The 9,959-nt window shown below is 42.9% G+C and overlaps 1 pseudogene; it reads right to left on the bottom strand.

The window, feature by feature from the left end:
* Positions 1–3,678: 3,678 nt before the first annotated feature.
* On the bottom strand, positions 3,679–7,538 carry LOC123096651 (phenylalanine ammonia-lyase-like; annotated as a pseudogene).
* Between the last annotated feature and the right edge of the window lie 2,421 nt (positions 7,539–9,959).

Below are 9,959 nucleotides of genomic sequence, written 5' to 3' on the forward strand. Positions count from 1 at the left end.
TTGACTAGATCATCTAGCACCATTCCAGCCAAAGTCACAACTAAGGTTAACCAAGCCAGATTCAAACCTTTCTAACTTCATTTGCTATTTTTCATGTATTTAATGATTTTTTGAGCTAAATTACTATGAAATTGAAAGGCACTACAAATGAACTCTAAAAAGGTTGAATCTTAGTATGGTATCATCATTTCACCCACATAACTTTGTGCTAAAAGGATGAGAGGGTTAGGCAAAAACGATGCGCTTCCTGTACAAACTGGACCATCTCCTTCGAAGTATCAAGGTTTCGGACGAAAACCCATCTGTTACAAAGGCATTTCATTTTTTAACTTATTTTAACTACAGACTTTTTGTGCATTCAATATGCACCATTCAAAGCCACATCCTCAAATTTCAACCCTTTCTAACTTCATTTGCTATTTTTTTCATGCATTTAATGATTTTTTGAGCTAAATGATCCTGAAATTGAAAAGCACTACAAATGAACTGTGAAAAGGTTGAAAGTTGGCATTGTATCATCATTTCACCCACATAGCTTGTGCTAAAAAGTTAAGAGAGTTACGGTAAAAATTGGATGCACTTCATATACAAACTGGACCATCTTCTTCGAAGTATCAAGTTTTCGGACGAAAACTCATCTGTTACAAAGACATTTCATTTTTTTAAACTTATTTCAACTCTAGACTTTTGTGCATTCAATATGCACCATAGTACAATATGTTAAAATCTAAAGAAAGAGCTGACTAAAAATAAGAAAAAACAATTAAATGACTAAAACAACTATATAAGCAAAACAATATTGTTTTAATTAAAATCCTAAATAAAATTATTCTAAAAATAACCAAATAAATCTTACCGTGACAACAATCTAACATGTGACTAGAAAAAACAAGAATTAAATTAAAAACTATTTTTAAACTCCAGTTATTCACAATCTAGGGTTTGAAGCCAATTTGAAAAAATTCAAATTTAAACCATTCAAATTTGAAAACTAATGGCAAAAACAAAAACTAGACAAAATTTTAAATCTAATGCAAAAATAATCACTCAAAAATATCAAATATTCTAAAAGATATAAGCAATTTAAAACAGAAGCAAAAACAGAAAACAAATAAAAAAACTTGAGGAACCCCTTTAGTCCCGGTGGGTGTCTCCACCCGTGACTAAAAGTCTAACCTTTAGTCCCGATTTGTGACACCAACTGGGACTAAAGCCCTTTAGTCCTGGTTGGAGCGTATCGACCCCTTTAGTCCCGGTTGGAGCGTATCGCCCCCTTATTCCCGGGACTAATGATTAGCCGTTGGAACCAGGACTAATGGTCACATTAGTCCCAAGCCATAGACAAACCGGGACTAATGATGCGAACGTAAAGTCATTTTTCTACTAGTGGGTGTAACATGTAGTATATAATGCCAGGAATATATCTCGTGTAGTATGAGAAAGTGCTCAGTCTCGTAGTAGAGGTTAGATTGGCCGACCCAATAGATGTCGGGCGCTACTAGGCGTCGGCGCACCGGCCCAACCATTCGGCCGGTCCGCTGCTGGCCAACCGATCTAAAAGTTGCAAACCGTCAGATCGTGTGTCGTTTTTCTTTTCTTTCCCTGTCCTTTTGCCTTGCATGCACAAAAAAACGCCATCCATCCTTGCCCGCGCGACCTTGAAGCTCCGCTGGCTACTCGCTGTTCCTCGCTCGATGCTCATCGTCGGCGTCGGCGCTAGGCAATTGTAGCAAAAAATAGCAACACCAGTTTGAAAGCAAAACACATGGTTCCAGCAAATAACTGATATGGTTCCAGCAAAACAATAATGTGTTTCCAGCAAAAATGATGTGTTTCCAGCGACACACATTGATATGGTTCCAGCAAAAAACAAACATGGTTCCAACAAAAAAAACATATAGTTCCAGCAAAATATTGAAAAAAGTGGTTTCCAACCAAAAAAAATGATGCAGCAAAAAACAAGTCATGGCCTCGCTGTCGTAGCCGCTCCAACACCATCCTCGGCGATTGCAGCAGGTCAAAAAGATGGTTCCAGCAAAAATCCTATGCAGCAAAAAACATGGCACCCCGCCGTCGTGGCCGCCCAGCACTATCCTCTCCTGTTGCAGCAAATCGAGAAACTGATTCCAGCAAAAATCAAAAAAGGCAGCAACTTACCACAGCCCACCACTGTCGCCACTCACCACCATCCTCGCCGGTTGAAGCAAATCCCCGCGTCGGTTGCAGCAAATCCCCATGTCGGTTCCAGCATCGCATCTCACCGGTCGAACGTGTTACCTCGGACATCGTCGCCAGTCAGAGGACGCAACAGGCTCCGCCACAGGACGGACTCTCCACGGCCTCGCATCCATGGGCCCGGCTCGCCGTGGCCGTGGGCGCAGATCACCACGGTGGTGTTTGGTGGAGCAGCCATGGAAGAGATATAAGAAACAGAAGGTGGGTAGTGGCCATGGACGACCGGCACCGCGTCGGCGGTGGCTGAGAATCCCAGCGGCGACGCGCTAAGACGAGGGCGGAGCAAAGGAGATGGAGCGGAGCGAGATGGGAGGAATGGATGTGGTCGTTTAAGCCTCCGAGAAGATAAGGTGAGGGAAGAGCGGTGGATGGGCCCCACTGAAGATACGTACGCACGCGCGACGGTCGTGCATGACCGGCCCAATTTTCAGCCAGTCCGCCGGGTACAAGCATTTACCATAGATGTCCCTCGGAAGCGGTTTCTTTCAGTGTTTTTTGTGTTTGTTTTTAAATGTGTTTTCTTCTTAGGTTTCGTTTTCTTTGTTTATTTACCGCTTTTCTTCGGTTTTTGATACATGTTACACATGCTCAAATACATGGTGAAAGTTTGAAATACACATTTTTTATTTTTCAATACGTTTAAGTATTTATAAAATGCACCACATGCACATTTTTCTAATGGTACACACACACAGACAGACACACACACACACACACAAACAAACACACATATATATATATAACTATGCGAACATATTTTACATTATATAAGTTTCATTGAAAAATATCCCGACATATATTTTTGAAACATGTGAACATTTGTTAAATTGTGACATACATTTTTTGGCTGGTACCTTTTTGGTAACTTCATGATTTTTTTACATTTTGGGTCTAATGTGTGGAAATTTTGGGTCTGGACTCATTAAAAGGGCTAATGTGTGGGCGTTTTTTTACGCGTTAGAGCGATATAAGGAAGGGGGAATTTTTTTTTGACCATTGCCCAAATTAAGAACAAACAAAAAAAGGGCAAGAATCAGACAAATATTTTGCACATAAGACCACGTGATACAAAATGACATGACACAAATTGGACTTACATGACACAAGTTCGACTTACCCGCGAACCAACTTGTGGTTGGATGGTTAGAGGAACTGTGGTATCCCCTGCCCATCAGGGTTTAAATTCTGATGCTCGCATTTATTCCTGGATTTATTTCAGGATTTTCGGCGATGGGCATTCAGTGGGAGGAGACTTTCCCGTCGACGATGAGGTGCTGATGTTCAAAAAAAAAGTACGACTAACCCGAATGAAAGACAACTGATTGTCTAATAGACATTAAAAAAAGCGCATATACACACATGCAATGATCTCAAAACACGTGAACAACAGTACTGTTCACTTATTTAGACACACACATATGGAGATAAAAACCTTGACACGAGTCAGTTGATGGGCACAGGCTCACCGTTCCACTCTTTCAGGCACTTAAGCATGGGGTCGATGAGCTTGCCTTGGCTGACCCCCACGAACACCTTGTCACACTCTTCGTCAAGTGCGAGAAGCTTCTCCCCGGTTAGAAACACGCATCCGAGTTCCTCACCAGCAAACTGATAGAGTGGGAATGACATTCTCCCCTTGATCATGTTTGATATGGGTGCACTGCCCATCTCCATGGCCACACGTGCCGCTTCGACCTCCCGTGGCAACGCTATCACTAGCTCCTCCTCCAGCTTACTGATTGTGGACAACACCTCGTCGTCAGTGCTCTTGCTACCAAGAGCGTGCTCAAGGAGCACACTGCGCAGCTTGTGCATCACGGGGTAGTTGGCGCTGCATGGGTTGTCAGCGTGCTTGAAAACGTCCACGCGGTCGACGGCGGCTGCGAGCTTGTTTTGAATACTGGTGGCGTCGACCACTTTCTTAGCAGCCTGCACCACACATGTGTTGACAAAGATTTTGATGTTTTGCTCCAGGTGGCGAAGGTCGACAGCCTGGCAAAGTGCCACCAGGTACGTCGAGGACATGAGCTTCAGTATCTCCACCGCCTCCGCATTCTTCCTGGTTAAGAAAAGGCCGAGTGAGTTCACCCCCTGGTTGTGTTGCTCGGCGCTTTGGACATGGGTTGTCACCGGGTTGGCAAGGTACTAGAGCTCCGAGCAATAGGCGGCTATGGCGATCTCAATGCCTTTCAGACCATAGTCTAAACTCGGGTCCCGACTGCTAGCCAGGTTTGACGTCATGCCATTGTTGTAGAACTCATTCACGAGCTCAGAGAACTGCTCGGACATAGGCTTCTCAATGCTGGCGATAGCAAGGCGGGTGTTGTCCATGGACACGCTGATGGGTGTTCCCTAGAAGTTACCACCATGGAGTGCTATGCCACGGTGCACATCAATGACTGGATTGTCACTCATAGAATTCACCTCACGCTCTATACACTTGGTAGCCGCCCGAATGACCTCGATCTGCGGGCCAAGCCACTGTGGTGCGGTGCGGATCGCATATCTATCTTGTTTTGGCTTGAGGTGTGGGTCCATGTTGTTCACCATCTTGCCATAGACCATGAACGGGCTGCCAGCTAGGATGTGCTCCATGATAGCCGCGGCCTCAATTGTGCCAGGGTGATGTTTCAACTTGTGGATTAGATTTTTTTAGAAAAGGAGGTTAACCCCCAGCCTCTGCATCATTCGATGCACACAGCCATTTTATTAAGAAAAGAGGTCCAAAAGTCTCCTGAGGTGGTCTCAAAAGATCATGAAGAAACAAATGCCACACGCGGCCAAAAAATAAAAAAGCCACAACCGGCTATAATATATCAAGATGTCTACACACCTAGCCTATTACTGGACCGCCATCCATATCGGTTGTATGTATCCCATGCAACCGTTTCCCATTGGTTGCACCCAATAGCCATGTGTGCCTTGTGGTCCGTATGGCTCAGCAAGGACCACGTACGGATCCATGTAGACGCTCTAAAGATGACATGCAAAAAATTAGTAATGTTTTGTCTGTTAAAGGCAACATCATTCCGAAAATTCCATATCACCCAAAGCAACGCACATGCTCCAACTCTCATTTGTGCAGCTGTCTAAGGAACCACCCCATCCAGCCTGTCAGGAAAGAACTGTATATTGAAGTTGGCAGAGTGATGTTAAAAGCAACATGAATCGTTCTCCAAAGTAATCTAGCAATCGGACATTTAATAAGTAGATGTTCAATTGTTTCATTCTGGTCACAAAAGCAACATCGTTGACGCCCTTCCCAATTGCGTTTTGCTAGATTATCTTTGGTTAACATTACACCTTTGTGAACAAACCACATAAACACTTTTATTTTCAACGACACCTTAATTTTCCAGAAATGGCCCGACCTTGGGATGTCTCCAGTATTAATTAAATCATACATTGATTTAATCGTGAAAAGACCTGACCCCGTTAACTTCCAACTTATCGTGCCATTGGCATCCGAAAGATTAATCTCCATTAACCTACGCACAAGATGCATCCATGTATCCCAGCATGGACCCACAAGTGCCCGTCGAAATTGAATATTAAGGGAAATTGACTGCAATATAGACGCAACAGAAACTTCTTTCCGTTGTGCAATGTGATATGAAACTGGATACTGTAACGCTAATGGAGTGCCCCCAAACCAGGTATCCTCCCAGAATCAAGTTTGTTGCCCATTCCCCACTTTAAATGTCACTCTGTTAAAGAAAGAAACCTTCGTCCTCATAAATCCTTTCCAAAAAGGTAAGTCTGACGGCTATGCCGTTACCTGAGCCAAAGACTTAGCGTATAAGTATTTGTTTCGAAGTAACTGCAACCACACACCCTCAGTCTCCACTGAAAGGCGGTATAACCATTTGCTCAATAAGCACCTATTCTTCACTTCTAAATTCTCGACACCCAATCCGCCCTGGTCATTTGGTCTACAAATCATCTCCCACTTGGCAAGCCTATACTTGGCCTTATTCTCATCAATTTGCCAAAAGAATCTGGATCGGTAGAAGTCTAATCTTTTCCATACTTCTACTGGTACTTCAAAGAAAGAGAGGAGGAACATCGGCATGCTCGTTAGCACCGGATTAATAAGAATTAGCCTTCCTCCGTACGATAAAAAATTTGCCTTTCCAGCAACTTAATTTCTTCTCAAACCGATCCTCAATGCATTTCCACTCTTTATTAGGAAGTTTGCGATGATGAATTGGTATCCCTAGATACGTAAAGGGAAGCGCACCTAATTCACACCCGAACAACTGTCTATATCTTTCTTGCTCCTCCTTGGCGTGTCCAAAGCAGAACAATTCGCTCTTATTAAAATTAATCTTGAGTCCGGACAGTTGTTCGAATAAGCAAAGAACTAACTTCATATTCCTTGCTTTCGCGAGGTCATGCTCCATGAAAATAATTGTGCCATCTGCGTATTGTAGGATAGATACCCCACCATCCACTAGATGTGGGATAAGACCACCTACCTGACCATCTTGTTTCGCTCTGTTAACAAGCACGGTTAACATATCAACCACAATATTTAAAAGGATCGGTGACATGAGATCGCCCTGTCTTAATCCTTTAAGCGTTTGAAAATAATGACCAATATCGTCATTAACTTTAATACCAATGCTACCTCCCTGCACAAAGGATTGGACCTGTATTCTCTAGGCTTCGTCAAATCCTTTCATGTGCAAAGCTTGTTGCAAAAAAGACCACTTGACTTTATTGTAGGCCTTTTCAAAATCCACTTTGAAGATCACTCCATCAAATTGGTCGGCAAACTCTGATTTGCCATACATTACCTCACAAAACATTACGGGAAAAACCTCAGATAGGACGGCGAAGATGTTGCAATCAAACAACACCATGGCTGCAAGGGCGGCGGCCGCAGCCGTCCCACCTACAATGGCCAACCCCTTCATGGGGTTCAGCTTGAAGAAGCCAATATCTATCCCGGCGATCTTGAATGCCTCGATGGCATCCACCTTCCTACCATCGTGGGTAAGTGCCTCTGCATTGGGGCGTCCAGTAAGGACACCGGTAATGTAAGCAAGAGGGACAACATCGCCACTCGCGGTGATGCTGCCCCGAAGGGGAATCCTTGGGTGTACTCCTTTGTTGATGAGCTTTGTGATGGCCTCGAGGATCTCGAAGCGCATGCCGGAAAATCCCTGAAGGAGGGTGTTAATGCGCACCAGCATGGATGCACGTGTAACCTCGGACGGCAGCTCGTGGTCGCTGCCAGTGCCGAATATGTCAGCAATGAGATGCCTGCATGCATGGAAGAATAAGGTCAATGTCGACATACGGCCGGCCAACAGACTAATTTAATTCTTGTAATTTATATTTTACACAGAAGTCCAGATTTTTGGTTCGTACATATGGACTCACTTTTTATAACTTGGGAAATGATTTTGGTTTCAACAAATTTAGCCTTTCCAATTTCCATTAAGAGATGCATCCCAGCGTTGCAAGTACAGTGGGCAAAATTCAGAGATGCATCCTCCTCTGCTAATACAGTGGTGTCATCCCAGCGTTGGAACAAGCTTTGGGTGACAGCAAAGGCTCCATGAGGATCGGGGGCATATTTTTTTGCGGTGCAAGTTTGCAAAGAAGGTCTCTGGAGGGAACTGAATTTGGTAGAGGCGAGGCTTTTGCTACTGTCACAACCTAATGCTGCTGCTGTTATTGAAGCTATTTTTACACTTAATCCTGAGATGCAGCGGAGATTGGAGGTTCTTCTCTGGGATTGACGGACTACAAGGAATAAAATCAATGCTGGTGATAAGGCAAGGACTACCAAGGACACATGTCACATTATTACTAAATAAACATATGCTTGATTTTGCAGAGGGTCCCGAGTCACCTCCTCAGGCGGCACCTATAGTGACAGGGTGGATGAAACCAAAACAGGATTTTATAAAAGTGAATTTTGATGCAGCTTTTAAACCTGAATCCACTGTTGGAGCTTTAGGCTACATCCTGCGATCGGACGCTGGAGATTTCCTAGCAGCGGGAGCGGGTAAACTAATGCACGTTAAGAGTGCTTTCCAGGCGGAAGCAATGGCGTGCCTCGTGGCCATTGAGCTAGGTGTGTGCTGTTCTGTGAAGCTCGAAGTCTATGCTTTGCAAACTTTGATCGTTTTGATATTCAGACACCAAACGGACAGCACCGCCGCCTCCGGTGAGGCAGTGACACCGGATCAAAGAATCGGTTGTGCGGACGCAATGGATTCCTGACGTTGCGAGTCCGAGTGCTGCCGTCGTGCAACCGCCTCCCGGGAGTGGCGGAGCGGAACCCGGACAGCCATCTCCTCCTTGGGGCCGCGTGGGATGAGCTCATGGTCGACGGATCTAGAGGTAAAGGACTCAGATCCGCTGCCCGCCATGTCGAAGAAGTCCGGAGATCGCCGGAGGTGATCTTCGGTGGCAGATGGGAGTGGAGTGAAGTGGCTCTAGGGTTTGGTCCGGCGAGCGGATGGGGACGAATATATGTGTGGTAGATGTGGTACAGGCGGCCGTGCCCGGGCGCGCTCGAGCTCCCCCCATATCCGCCTTATATTTGGGCTGGAAATGAGGTGTGCCGGTCAGCCCGGGCGTTTGAGGTTGGTTTGAGGGTCCATCTAGATCGTTTTTCTGTGACCGATCAGCGTCCTGCCCTGGTGTTTGAGGCGGGTTTAAGGAGTCCAACTGTAGATGCACTTAGTTAACACTTTGGCCTTGGTGCAACCACCCTAAACACATGCTAGTAAAGGATGCAAACGCAGGACCTCCTGCTACAAGGAACGAGCTGATAGCCACTAAGACTAACAACCACTTATGATTAATTCGCAGCGCCAAACCTTGAAAATCAAATTGAAACATATTTTTTTCTGAAAAGGTGAACATTTACAAAACACAAATATTTTGCAGAAGTTGTGAAAAATAATTAAACTCGGACATTTTTGAAAATCTCAAACTTTTTTCGAAATATCAGCATTGTTTGAACATGGACGTTCTCCGAAACACAAACAAATTTTAAGAATAGGAGGTAATGTAGCAAACATTTATATAAAACACAAAATAATTTTTAAACATTTAAATTGATAAAAAATGCAAACATTTTTTTAAAACATGAACATTTCTTGAAAACTAGTGGGTACTGTAGCAAACATTTATCTAAGAAGAACATTTTTATTTATCAGTTTTGGAAAACTTGAACAATTTTGAAATTCTTAAAAATAATAAAACACGAACATTTTAAAGAATGTGGGAACATTTTTTGAGTTTTGAACAAATTTTGGAAAAGGAAGATAATTTAACCCTTAGGGCACCTTATCACATGATTTAATTTTTTTAATTCCATATAATTATTAAAATAATAAATAATAATAATAATAATATTGAATTTCAATGAACATAAAATAAGTCATAATATTATTTTATTCATTTTTTCCATTTATTTATTTAATATGGCATAATAAATATCTTTAAATCTATAAATCGAAATTCGACAAATAATATATCTATTATTATCAAAAATATCTGAGGAATCCAAATATGACATCATTTATTTACTTTTAAATAAATTAATTTTTTAAAATTTTAAAAATATATTTTTTGATTTTGTAGGAAAAAAATCTTCTTTTGAAATAACATTTGTACTTTTGGAATTTAGAGAATCTGTGAAAAATTCACCAGGTAAACCCAGGTGAAATCGAGTCCCATTTTTCTCTTTTTTTATATAT

Source organism: Triticum aestivum, chromosome 1B (genome assembly GCF_018294505.1).
Source record: "Triticum aestivum cultivar Chinese Spring chromosome 1B, IWGSC CS RefSeq v2.1, whole genome shotgun sequence".
NCBI lineage: Eukaryota > Viridiplantae > Streptophyta > Magnoliopsida > Poales > Poaceae > Triticum > Triticum aestivum.